This window comes from Eleutherodactylus coqui, chromosome 1 (genome assembly GCF_035609145.1).
Source record: "Eleutherodactylus coqui strain aEleCoq1 chromosome 1, aEleCoq1.hap1, whole genome shotgun sequence".
NCBI lineage: Eukaryota > Metazoa > Chordata > Amphibia > Anura > Eleutherodactylidae > Eleutherodactylus > Eleutherodactylus coqui.
In genome coordinates, this window is record NC_089837.1 from 149345032 (window position 1) to 149359866 (window position 14835).

Genomic DNA, 14835 nt, shown 5'->3' on the forward strand with positions numbered 1-14835 from the left:
AGTCTACTTTCCTGGGAGAACTTCCACCCAGCACCTCTCCGACGCGGCATACCCAAAGGCCAGTTCCTTAGGGTCAGGAGGAATTGTTCTAATGAGATAGACTTTATGTTTGAAAGTCAGGCACTTGGGAACAGATTCCTCCAGAGGAACTATCCTAAGGAATTGATAGATGAGGCCTTTCACCACGCACAGGGCAAAAATCGAGCAGCATTGCTGGTCCCCCAGAAAAAAGATACCTCAGATATTATCCGTATAATTGGCACTTACAATACTGGAGCCAGGTCAATCAAGAATGTACTCCAACGATATTGGGGCATCCTGAGGAATGACGAAGATATCCGAGATTGTATCTCGGATACTCCATCTATCACGTTTCGTCGGGGTAGAAACTTGAGGGATAGACTAGTTCGTAGTCATCTATCTCCTCGCCAGCCCGATACGATGTGGCTGAATAAAAAAGAGATCAAAGGTATGTTCGCGTGCGGCGACTGCTCGATATGTGAATCTATCTTGAGAAGTTCATCCTTCACAAGTGCAGTCACCAATACCACCTTTCAGATCCGTGATTACATCAATTGTAAAACTAACAACGTGATATATATGGCTACATGTACCTGCACCAAAAACTACGTCAGAAAGACAAGACAGCAGTTGCGGAGACGTATACAAGGCCACCTGGGCAACATCAACAGGAAGGAAGCTACTCCGCTGTCAAACCATATGTGGCTCGAACATGGAGGTGATATTTCAAAACTGAAGTTTCAGGGTCTTGAACGTATTAGAACCTTTGGGAGAAGAGGAGATGCAGACAAAAGGCTTCTACAGAAAGAAGCAGAATGGATATATTTAGACGAACATCCATGCACCCTCGAGGCCTCAATGAAGTTCTCTCATTTAACAGCTTCATCTAATAAATGCGTTTTCTACACTCCCGTTTAAGAGCATTGAGGTATTCTACAATTTGTGATTCACTTCAACTTCTCTATTTAATAGGTGTGTCTGTAGGGGTTTTATTCCCTATTCAAGGATACTGCTATCTTCCTTATATCAGATATCAAATTGGGCTGACAGAGTCTACTTCCACGATCAATAAATACCCCTCTATATATACCTATATATTATAGGCATTGTCATTTTCCCTTTATGGATTATGAATGCAGAACTGCCTCTGCTTCTAACACTTACCTTTGTTTCATTCTACTATGCACTTTAAACTCCCAATACATTATGTCCCATGTATTGGTATCCCAGCATTTATTAGTCCACATATATAATTGATTTACACACATATATCAGTGATGCGACATCTCTCTTGGAACCACGAGAGCTTCTGTCACGAATACTCTTCATGGACTTCGGCAAAATGGCGCGAAACCCAGTGTTGAACCTGGGACAACTTAGGGCACTACCCTCTTTCTGACGCCTAAGTGCCTGATTGGCCAATACCTCTACATTATCTAGCGCTGCCCCCCTCATGACGCGCATAGGACCAACATGCTGTTACGCCTCCCTAAAACATCCAGCACTTCCGTCTCGTGACACACACGTCGCGCGCCCGACGTCATCTGATCATGTGACACGAGACGACCAGCTGACATGACACGTGTGCCGCGAACCTGACATCACTGAACCCCGTGACGCGGGACAACCACCTAACTTGGAACGTCAGCTACGCCGGCGGGTGGGGATTGGCTGGCATAGTTTTTTTTTTCCCTCCCCCCTTAACCCTTTGCAATTCAAGTTTGGATTCAGGGGGTTTCCTGGGGGTCTCTCTTTCTGCCATTGTACAGTGGTGCCATCTGCTGGCTAGAGCCAGTGCTGCGGTGTGGGACATGCTGGGGTGGCCCCCGACAACAGAGCGGCCAGTAGTATACAGTGGGAGTGCCCTGCTGGATGTCTTCTGGCGTTGGAGCTGTGCAGGCTTCGGTCGGAGTGTCTTTGGACGTCAGACAGGGGATTGGCAAGGGTTAATCTAGCACCGCCCTGGGATGACACTAAAACCAGGTGACGATTAGGTGACGTATAGCCAGATAATATGGTTTAATGGAGGACATAATAAGCGATCGGGCTTTGCATGAGTAGCGCAAACGTAATGAAGCAAATAAATCAGCAACTATCACAAGCTGGGCATTATATGGTAGACAACAATTGGGTGTTATGAAGTGCAGAGATCCAATATCAGGGATCAACATGGGAAAGAAGCAGTTCATAGTATGCACATGACTTATTTTACTCCCGCTCATGATTGGCGGGCTGTAACGAGCTGGGTGGGACTAGACAAGGCTATGGGCTTTATAACATGAGGCAGCCTCAGACACAATCAGACAGCCACCTACCCACCATCAGGGCAGGAGGCTATATCACTCTCTATCTTTATCCACAATAAGCCTAACAAGTGAATTGTTCTCTTTCTCAGTTCTGATGCTCAGGTTAGACAGCTTAGCTATATGGTCATGATTGTTTGACCCAGGCTTTAGCTAGCTATAATAGCAAACTATATCACTTTTTTCTACAATTAGTGTAAAAAGTGAAATGCTCTCTCCTCAGCGCTGCTGCTAAGTCTGGATAGCCTATTTACATGGTCATGATTGTTTGACCCAGGCTTTAGTTAGCTTTGGTAGCAAGCAATTTGAACTGTCTGCAGCTGCAGATTGAGCTTTAGGGTTTTGCTCCCTTTCATAAGCACTAAGAGCCTAGCTGGGATAGCCTGACAACTGTGTCACTATTCTAACGTCTATTGGGTGGCATCATCAAGCCACTTAGACTAAGTGGTGGCATCATCAAGCCACTCAGACCAACGTCAGGCCAGCTAGAGGTGGGCTACATTATTCTTACCTTGGACTAATTGTTTCCCTATGACACTGCTATCTGTCATATGGGGAGCTCCAAGTATAACAAATGAGCATCACCCTATAGTATACCTCGGGGGGGAAAAACAATCTCGAGGTTGTAAATTCAATGTTTACCAACACTAAGATATGATAGGCACCAATTCAGAAAACAACTAACTATCTTAATGTTATAGGTCATACTCTGTTGAATATGGATAGACCTATGCACGATCTTTTACATCTGACCACCCGGTTCTTGAAAAGTCGTTGGTCCGACTGAAATGCATTGAACCTTGAACGAACTATGTACTCTGAATGAATTAGAACCTTGAATCTCTACTAGTGGAGATCATCTCAATTCACTAGGGCCTAATATATCGGCTCATCTATTTAGGCTACTTTCGTATAAGATTAGAAAGTGTCGAGCTAGAGTGCCAACTAAATTAAAGGGAAATTGAGCAAGTTGGTGTAATATATCATACTGACCTCTAACTATAAAACTAAAATACCCCAGATTCATATTGGACTCAACCTGAGTTACTGGCGGCCCTCTGATCTTATACTCCTATAACACTGTGACGTCTATGAGCACGTGTCTCGTCCATTGTCTGTTTTTTGTTTATGTTTTGTCCCCATTATTTGGAGACTGTCTTGAGCCCAATGTTTTTTAACGCATATTAATACTGTATTTATAACCACCAAATGGGCCATCCCAGGCATAAGCCCCTATAACCACTACAATTAAAAAGTCCTGAAATGGGGGCGGAGCCTGACCGGCGATGTGAGCGGCCGCGTCTCGGAGTAGCTCCGCTAAAAACCAGCACATACATCCTGCTAACGGGTCCCAGAGTCGGCGAAAAGCCGAAAAACACAGAGCGGAGGCACAGCGGAGAGCAGCGGCGGCCAGATAAACACCCGCGGAGGAAATGGTCCGCGGTAAAGAGAGAGGGAAAGGAGAAGAAGCTGGCGGCTGGCAAAAACAAGATGGCGCCGGCGGGAGAGAGACGCGAACGTTAATACCGCGCCCCAGCACAAGCAGCACAGACACAGCACGCAAGCTGGCGAGGTATGCCAGGGAGGAGGGGGGCAGAAAAGAGACATCCACAAGCCCTAAGCAGCAGAGGGGAAACATAGAGGAGCAGGGGAGCCCACAAGAAAGCACACAAATGGCAGGAGCAGGAGGGGAGGAAGAGGCCACATACACAGGAAATACAGAAAGAGTGAAAAGTAAAGAAGGGACAGACAAGACAAGCACAGAAGAAACCCCTAACAAGCACAGCCAAAATAAAGATAGGCACAGCAGCTCACACACTGTGCAAGACGCTGACAACTACAGGCAAGAAGCCACAAGTAATGCAGGCAGCCCCAACCGCAATAAAGATGGTGCAGTTAACACCAATGCGGCCGACCACCATACGCGAAAAAGCATAAACAATTCAAGTAATCCAGATAATGGTGCACATAGCGCAAATTATGCAAGCACACCAGATAGCTGTACATGGGATGCTTCCCACAATACAGATGACTGCCATAAAAGACCAAAGACAAATAGACGCGAGTAATGCCAGAGAACCTACGCTGAAAGAAATCTTTGGCGAAATCACCAAATGCAACGCATCGCTGAGCAACCTCAACATGCAAATGGGTGCGATGCAAAGTAATGTAAACCTGCTACGGCAAGATGTGCGGAAAATATCAGAACGTCTAACAGAAACCGAACAAAGAATAAGTGATGTAGAAGACGTAATACAGCCAATGCAACAAGACGTGGAAAAAAACCTGCATGACATATAATATCTACAGAACAAAGTAGACGACCTAGAAAATAGGTCAAGAAGGAACAATGTGCGGATTGTGGGCCTCCCAGAAAAAGCGGAAGGAAGAAACCCGGCAGAATTTTTTGAAACATGGCTGCCCGAGCTGTTCGGAAGAAACACCCTAACGACGATGTTCACAATTGAAAGAGCCCATCGTGTACCTACACGACCCCTCCCCCCGGGGGCTCCCGCTAGGCCGATACTCATCAAAATACTGCACTACAGAGACCGAGACATCATACTCCAAAAGGCCCGCGAAAAGGATGAAATTCAATTCAATGGCGCGAAAGTCTCCTTTTTCCCAGACTTCTCTACGGAGATACAAAAGAAGCGCGCAACATTCATAGAAATAAAAAGACGGCTGTGAAACCTGCAAGTGCCCTATGGAATGCTGTACCCAGCCAAATTGAGAGTGGCGGCGCTGGGTACGACGCACTTCTTTGAAAGCCCAAAAGAAGCCAGCGACTGGATAGATCAAAGGGAAGAACAAATTCGGAGGGGAAGATCGCCGTGTAAGTCACCATGAAGAGGCAACGCTGAAAGAAACACTTATTCGAAGGGAACCCGAAAATTCTGAAAGGAGCTCCTGGGACGACAGGATGCATCGCGCAGGAGAATGGAGGACTGGTACCCCGATCCGATTGGAAGACAACGGATCAGTGAGTTACATGTTGGGGGTGTTTGTTGTTTGGTCTCTCTCTCCTACAGTTGGGAAATGTTAAACAATTTACAGATAGAAGGGATAAGGTTATATGATAGAAAAACGGTTCAGGGAGGGATAAGGGGAAGAAATGTTAACGTAAATGTACAAATGAAAAGTGTATTGCAAATAACGAAAATGTGTACAGTACAGGTGGATAAATGTATGTCTTGCTGGATGCGGGGGGCTAGGCCAAAATTTAGCTGGAGAGATTCATTGTTGGGAACTGACAGTAGTATATATACACATGCATATGCAAGGAGAGACGCGGACGACTCACAAATACAGATACGGATCCTCCCAGTGCGACTCACTCACAAAAATAAAAAGGGGTGGTGCCGCTCAGAAAATAGTAACCCTGAGGAAGGTAAAAAAAATAAGGAAAATGAGTAGTAAGGTCAGGATCGTCTCGTGGAATGTGAGAGGCATGAGCGACCAGACAAAAAAGTCAGCAATATTACAAGTCATAAAGGAGCAAGGCCCGGCTATTGTTTGTTTGCAGGAGACACATCTATCAAAAGACAATACGGACACGCTTAAAGTAGGGGGGATGGGACAGAGCTTCCACTCCACACACACACACACACACACAAGATACTCCAGGGGGGTCAGTATAGTGGTACACAGAAACATACCGTTTAAATGCCTAACACGAAAAATTGATCCAGAAGGCCGCTTTATATGCCTACACTGTAGGATCTACAACTACACATGCATTATAGCTTCAGTATATATCCCGCCACCATATAATAATGCGATAATGCGGCAAGTAATAGGATTCCTAGCAGATAAACCGGACATCCCAGTACTTATAATAGGCGACTTTAACTCGGTCATCAACCCTACACAGGACAGACTACGGGCAGGAAACGCAAACGAGGAAAGGGACCTGACATCACTTGGTAAATTAATAAATGAAATATCATTGATAGACATATGGAGAACACGGTACCCCACACATAATCAATACTCCTGCTACTCAACTACACATCAATGTTTATCTAGAATAGACCTAGCACTGGGGAATATTCAGATATACAGGGATATAACTTCAATAGAATACCTACCAAGAGTTATATCTGACCACTCCATGCTACGTCTGGACCTACAGCACAGTAACACTGATAGCCACCCCCAAAAGAGATGGAACTTGAACCCGCATTGGCTAAATATATTAAACAAGGAAAACGTGAAAACAACATTAGAGGAATACTTTGTTCTAAACAAAGATACTACAAGTATGACAGTCTGCTGGGAGGCCATGAAGGCATATATGAGGGGGGTATATATACAACAAATTACACAGGCAAAGAAGGGACATAGAGAAAGAGGGCAAAAATTACGGGAAAAACTAAAAGAAACGGAAGAAAACTACATAAAAGAGAAAAATATAACAACACTCAATCTATGGAAACAAACCCAAGAGGCCCTTAACAAATACTCATTAGACACAGCAGCCACCAAAATGGGTTCCGGAAGCAGGCATATTACGAAGAAGGAGAAAGAACGGGACATATGCTGGCAGTTATAGCCCGAGCACAAACTAGCCCCACATATATCATTAAATTAAAAGACACACAAGGCGAGATTGTTAGAGATGCAACATCCGTAAGAGAGACCGCGCGGGAATTCTACTCCTCCCTGTACTCCTCGAGACTGGATAAAACGATAGAACAAATTGAGGAATACCTGGCGGACATAAAAACACACAGATTGACGGAGGAACAGAGAGAGTTCCTAGATGCACCAATAGACTTGGAGGAGATGCAAGAGGCGGTAAAAGACATGCAAAATAACAAGGCCCCAGGGGAGGATGGTTTCCCAATAGAATTTTACAAAGAACATGCAGATATTCTATTGCCACAACTTCTAGAGACAATGGCGGAGGCGGAACAGAAAGGGGAACTGCCACGGACAATGCGAAAAGCAAAAATAATAATTCTGTTAAAACCAGAAAAGGACCCCCTGGTGATGGACTCGTACAGGCCAATATCGTTATTAAACGCAGACGTTAAAATTATAGCTAAAATCCTAGCAAATCGACTATCGAGAGTGGCACCCACCCTGGTGCACCCGGACCAGAGCGGGTTTATACCAGCAAGGTCAACGGCAACAAATATCCGTAGGGTATTCCTAAACTTACAAATACCCGTAGACAACGCCGGAGGTAGAACCATATGCTCATTGGACGCGGCCAAGGCGTTTGATAGCGTCGAGTGGCAATACCTGTGGAAAGTACTAGAAAAAATGGGATGCGGCCCTACATTTGTGAGACGGGTAAAACTTTTATATGCCAGGGTGGAGGCGGACGTGTCCATCAACGGGGGATCCTCAGAGGCATTCCCACTACATAGAGGAACGAGGCAGGGGTGCCCATTATCGCCACTCCTGTTTGCGCTAGCAATAGAGCCCCTAGCGTGTAAAATCCGATCACACCAGGGAATAGTGGGATTTCGTAGAGGAAATACGGAGGAGAAAATCGCCTTATATGTGGATGACATGCTAATATTCCTAGGGGATGGGGAAAAATCACTGAAAACCACGATGCACTTAATAAAAGAATTCGGAGCATTCTCGGGACTCACCATCAATTGGACTAAATCCGAAATACTACCAATAGATAACCCAGAAATGCAAATCAATAATAGAGAAATAACCCTGAAATGCACCCCAACAATTAAATATCTGGGAGTTAAAATTACGAAAAAGGTTAGTGAGTATGGGAAAATAAACCTAGAACCACTTATGGAAAAATGGAAACAAAAACTTCACATATGGCGCAAATTGCCCATGACAATCATAGGAAGAGTGAATCTTATAAAAATGATATGGATGCCACAACTGCTATACTTAATACACAACTCCCCACACTGGATAACACAAAAAGTTTTCCATAAGGCCAAGGGACTGTTTAGAGAACTCATATGGGGAGGGAAGGCACCTAGGATAAAACTGGAATTACTATACAACCCAAAGGAAAAAGGCGGACTAGCCTTGCCCAACCCGTTTTCATACATCATGGCCTCCCAGCTGCAACACCTCAGGGGATGAGAGACAGAGGAGACACAAGACGCCAGTTTCAGAATCCTTAAAAATCTTTTTGCCGGGTCACACCTGTTCGAAACTCTGGAACGCGGAGCGTTTAAAAAAAACGGTCAAAACACCCCCACGTTACTACTGACACATAAAGTGTGGTGGAAGACCAGAAACATGCTCGATATAAAAAGCTGCACACAGTATACCCCCATATGGAATAACCCATACCTACCAGAAATCAAAAAACTACAAGGTTTCCAAGGGTGGAAAGACAGGGGAGTTAGGAGAATGGTTCAGATAATGGAGGGGGGAGAGCTGAAAACCCTTGAGCAGCTAAAACAGAACTACGACATCCCCAATAGCGACTTCTATAAATATCTGCAGCTCAGACACGCCATACAAGCGGAAAAAAACTCGGCGGAAATAACAATGACAACAAATATAGTAGCGGAAATAATAGGGACGGCCACCACCACAGCGGGGAAAATATCTGTAATATACTCCCACATACAGGACACGATTAACGCACGAAACCCGATATCAACAAAAGCAAAATGGGAAGCAGACATAGGGCCCATTGAGGAGTCGCACTGGGAGGAAATCCTACAAATGACACCTAAACTATCTCTGAGTGAGTCACACAGAGTCTCGGAAATATTCCTAATACACAGAGTGTACCGCACCCCGGCCTTCTTGTATAATATAGGAAAAAGAACCTCTCCGATATGTGCAAGGTGCAAAACCCACGCGGCGGACCTAATCCACATGCTATGGAGCTGTCCGAAATTGCATAGATATTGGGTGAAAATAAGGAACGCAATAAACGCGGCATTTGGCATACGTATGGACTTTACACCATACGTGTGCATTCTGGGATATACACATGACCTACCGTTAGATGACCATGAAAAACTGGCGGTATCCAGATTACTGTACATAGCTAGAAAAACAATAGCTCAGCGCTGGTTAGATGAAGAACCACCCACGCTGGGAGAATTCAAAAACAAGGTCAACCAAATTTTACCGTGGGAGAGGAGTATATACACCAAACGCAAGACCAGCCAAAAATATCAGGATATATGGCTGAGATGGATACATGCCCAGAGCCAAACAAATGATGGCGGACCAGACATATAGGGAGTGGGATGGTGAGCCGTGTGGGGTGACACCTGTAAACCGGAGACTTAATGTGCAGATTTAAAAAGTCGTAAAAAAACACGTATTTGGTATATATAAAGTTTATTAAACAAAACAGAGGTAATTACAAGTTTGCTATGCTGTAAAATATTGTGGAAAGGCCTAACGGGGTAGGACAGAATAGGAGGGACTAGAGAGAGAGAGACCAGACAATGGACAGAAGGTACATGGTTGCCCCTTGTAAGCAGCAAAAACAATTATCCCTGAACCAAAAAGAAAACAGAAAGAAGACAAGCAACATGAAGACTAAAGAACACATGTACACCGTAGTAACTGATACTATCATCTATGATGAAGGACTGTGAACATGCAAAGACAAGTCATTTAAAGGACTAAATGTTGGGAGAGAGACCTCGGGGGGGGGGGGGGGGAGGGGGGGAACCCAGTTGTATACAAAAATGTTATAAAGATATGTAAGAAAGTGGAAAAAGTTTAATAAAAATTCCTTTAATTAAAAAAAAAAAGTCCTGAATACCCTAACAATTCTTACATCTGGAAAAACAACACATATATCATGTCCTTAAAACAAACACAGAAAACCATTGCTAATCACTCTCTGCATTTTTCGCTCTTTACAAAACAACAGCAAGCAACAATTCCTCTTTATGGAACTCACATAAAGCATTTATCAGAGGCACAACATTCTAAGAACACACTAGACTTTCTAAATATTAGTCACAGTGGCAGACACGTCCTTGCTCGAAACTATAATTTATCACCGGAAAGAACTAAATTAAAATATAACTTTTATTAATATCAATGGATAAAATTATCTAGGCATATCAGTATCAAGCTAAAACTCAATACGTATTTCTATTTCTATATTAATAGTATATAGAGAAAACAGTCTAGAAACTCCTGTGCCACTCAATAATTTACTGTCATTTAGACCAAGCTCTACAGAGATAAGCGTGGATTAACAGGAGCGAAATTACCATAGGGGCACACTGAGGACCCCCTCTTTGTAATAAACGTGTCCAAATACTGAGGTATAAACCCCGTATCCTAATGTATAGTTGGACTACAGCAAGGACATAACGGTTCTCTCTTATCGTTATTAAATCGCTCCTACTATCTCATAAGTTGTTGACCAACATAGGGAATAGAAAATCTATGAAATGGAGAGATGGAGTGTTGTTATCAAGTTATCCTTTATTCTTGATAGATCTATCGATATTCATATCGTATTACTAGGTCTGTGTGTACAGATGGTGAATTGTATCACTGGGGCCACATGGTATACGTTGATAATAATACCCCAGCCCTAATTCACTAAAACCTAATAGGTGATGCAAGATAATAATAACAGCATCATCAAAGTAGATCAGTGAAAAGGGGGGTATAGACCTTCACTAATACAAGATCTTGTGGTGCGGTCACACCAGGCTTTAGCTGTGTATAGCTGCAGAAACTTCAATAACTATACTTAAGGTACCGCTTACACACAGCTCTCTCTATTAAGGCAGCCTAATCCAGTATAATACTAAGCACCTTCAGACCCTATGTCTTTTGCTACGGTAGATGATATAATAACTCCACCTAATACTCCTGTTTTCTATAGCAGTTAGCCGATATTAAACTTTTTAAATGAATTATTGCAAATAACACAACTCTCTATCGACACGTTTCCTCAGTCACATATCTCTATGACTGATTCATCAGGATAGAGTTTCTAAGTACGAGATATAGCCCTTGCGGCTCAGATATAATGTGTAGAGATGTGTTATTTGCAATTGATAGACTTTCTAAATAATATCAACATACTAGAGGAACTAAATTAATCCAACTCATCACCTAAAACACACTAATTACTCAAAGAAGCATGAAATTTCTTACAAAACTTTATGTCCATTGAATTTGAAAAAAATGCCAGAAAACTAAAAATGTACTACTACAACTACTATAATAAAGCATGCAAGCTGATGGCAAACCAAGCAAAAATAGTTAGTTTTTTTAAAAATAACTTTTTTTTAAGCCAGAATAAACAGCCAATAAACAGAGGCAGCTGGTACCGCAGGTGCCTACCTTGGTAGTACATCACAATTAATAAATACAAAACCAGAGAAGCCATCAGTACTAGAGATGAGCGAGCATACTCGCTAAGGACAATTGCTCGATCGAGCATTGTCCTTAGCGAGTACCTGCCCGCTCGGGAGAAAAGGTTTGGCTGCCGGCGCGGGTGAGAGGTGAGTTGCGGCAGTGAGCAGGGGGGATCAGGGGGGAGAGAGGGAGAGAGAGATCTCCCCTCCGTTCCTCCTGCTCTTCCCCGCCGCTCCCCGCCCGCCGCCGGCAGCCGAACCTTTTCTTCTGAGCGGGCAGGTACTCGCTAAGAGCAATGCTCGTTCGAGCAATTGTCCTTAGCCAGTATGCTCGCTCATCTCTAATCAGTACCCATGTATGTGCATACATTCCTCCTAACATATAATATTTGGCTATACACCTTTATTTTAACTTTATCAAATGTTGCTAATGAAAGGAACAATAAAAAAAAGACTACAAGTCCGGAGACCAAGTGCAACAGAGAAAAAAGGGTAAGCAAGAAGAGCCCCAAACTCCTTCCCCACCCTCTTCCCCCCCCACCCTAAAAACATAGTGTGACTATGATGCCTCTATCAGACAAGTAATTTTTTTTTAGCACATGAATAGCCGCGCTAAAAAAAAAGCGCACATCACGTGTAGAAAATTCACGTAAACTGGTGTATTTGCACTCACATGTTCTATCTCGATTTGTTTTGTGCTTCTACAAAACATACATGTGAGCACTTTCATTGAAAAGCATTGGTTCTAATAGAGCTGCTTTTTAAGTGTGGCTATTCATGCACTAAAAAAAATTGCTTGTCTGACCGAGCCCTTACAAGGAAGGAACTAGCTTAAAAGACAGGTCAAGCAGGTGTCCCCCAACTTATCTTCCTTCAGGGCAGTTCACTCATTCACCCCAAATCTTGTTGAATTTCTTTGGGTTTTCTCTGGCCATATACGTCAGCTTGTACAATGGGATTTCAGAATTTACCACCTGAATCCATGCATTCCTGGTCGGCCTACCAGGATGTTTCCAATTTAGTAAAACTACTTTTTTAGCATAAAAAAACTGTAATTTATATAAAGTGAGAGTTACATCAACTGGGTAATGCAGCCAGAGCATAGATCAATTCCTTTATCCTCGTCCTGAAGTCCGATGCTTAAGAGCACATAGTGAAGAGGAGAAGGAGGCAGGGGTCATTCTACATTCTGGCTGCTTAACGAAGTCTATGTCTGTACAAGGGCACAGGAGACCTCTATTACTATAAAGGGTCACAGGGGATTCTATTACTTTAAAGGGTCACAGGCAGGCTTTATTAATAGAGGCATAGGGGGGCTCTAATACTTTAAAGAGGTTTTAAAAGTTATTTTATTTTTAAATCATGGTCTCCATGTTTAACAATGAAAAACAATTGTGGCTCCACCACATCTCCAGCACTCCATCCTGAGGTCTCTGCTATGATGCTGTGTTTACAGCCTGCAGCAGCCTGTGTACGGGAAGTGACAGGCTGCTGCAGTGAATCATGGACCTCAAGGTTCAAGTGCTGACACCTGTGATTGACTGCAGCAGCCTGTGATGTCCCATAACCAGGCTGACTGTCAACACAGACCTTACGCAGGCAATAAAAACGCATCACTGGAGCAGCAGAGAAGTGGAAGAGGTGAGTATAGAATTGTTTGTTATTTTATACATAGGGAGCATGAACTAAAAAAAAAACTCAGAAAACCCCTTAAAGGGGCCAAAAGGGACCATTATTACTTTGTGAGCACAGAGGGGGAATTATTACTTTTCTGGTGCACAAATTGAGTATTATTACTTTGTAGGAAATACAGATGGGAAATATAACTATGTGGGGCATAAAGGAGTGCTATTAGGGTTTGGGGCCACAAAGGAGGCATTTTCTTGTGATTATCACTGTGGGGGAATTATTACTATATGAAAGCAGTATTACTTTGTGGGTCACAAAAGGGGGAGACCTTTACTGTAGGAGACACTGTGAGGGGCATTGTGGGTAGTGGCATGATAGGTAGAGTATGCAAAGATGAGTCATAGCTTTAGGAAATCTTCATGGCGGTCTGGACCAGATGGAGAAGAAAAGAGAAAGTGGAAGACACCAATCAGAGAATATATCACTTGTGATCGCTGGAGGTAACTCCATTCTCTCCACTGTGTAGAACTTGTATCTGACTATTTTATGGTGACTGCATTAAACTGAGGTTACTAGAGCTGAATTGCTGTATCCAAGCCCTCTGCAATACATATATAGATATATAGATATCTTTTATAGATATGTTATCTGATTGACTGTGGTCTGTGATTGGTCGCAGCACACTGTGACATCCCGTACATAGGTTGATAGCATCCTGTAAACATAGACCAGGCAAAGAGGGCAGAGCTGCACTGTGGGAGCTGAGAGAGCCAAGAAAGCGAAGTGTGGCTGTTTATTATTTTTGTTACGATCGTGTGCGCAACTAAGCACGGGGCCCATACGATTGTGACCAAAGAATACACACGGGTTGCAGACAACTGGCCCTGAACTACAGGGAGGATGACATGACCCTACCTAAGCGGGGACATCGCCCCAATAAAGGGCGGCCCATTGGTCTTTGGATCTGGGCCCTAGCTGCTCCTAGAAACCATACCACAAGAACAGGACACATAAACTTGCCACATGACAGGGACAAAGGGACAGAACAAGAAGACACATAGCGCCAAAGAACACAGCATACAGCAGCTAAAATACAAACACTAATAGCAGATAGTAAAGCTGAATATAAATACCAGGTATTAGTTGACATTTTGATCAAAACATGGAAGCTAGCGGGCCACTTCACAGCTCCTGGCTCTACAGCTAGTCCCTTTACTAACCAGGAGTCTAGCGGCACTGGACACAGTTCACACTGCAAGCGGCAACAGCACAGTCAACAGGACAAGTCACACAGCAAGCTGCAACAGCACAGACAACAGGACACAAGTCACACAGCATGCTGTACAAGACAGACAACAGGACACAAGTCACACAGCAAGCTGTACAGGACAGACAACAGGACACAAGTCACACAGCAAGCTGTACAGGACAGACAACAGGACACAAGTCACGCTGCAAGCTGAAGTAACATGACTGCTCACCCTGAACACCAGCCAAACACTGACAGGAGCTGGGTTTATATGTGCTGCAGACTAAAGGAGATTGGCTGCTGGAGAATATCACACCCAGCCAGCTCAATTAACTCC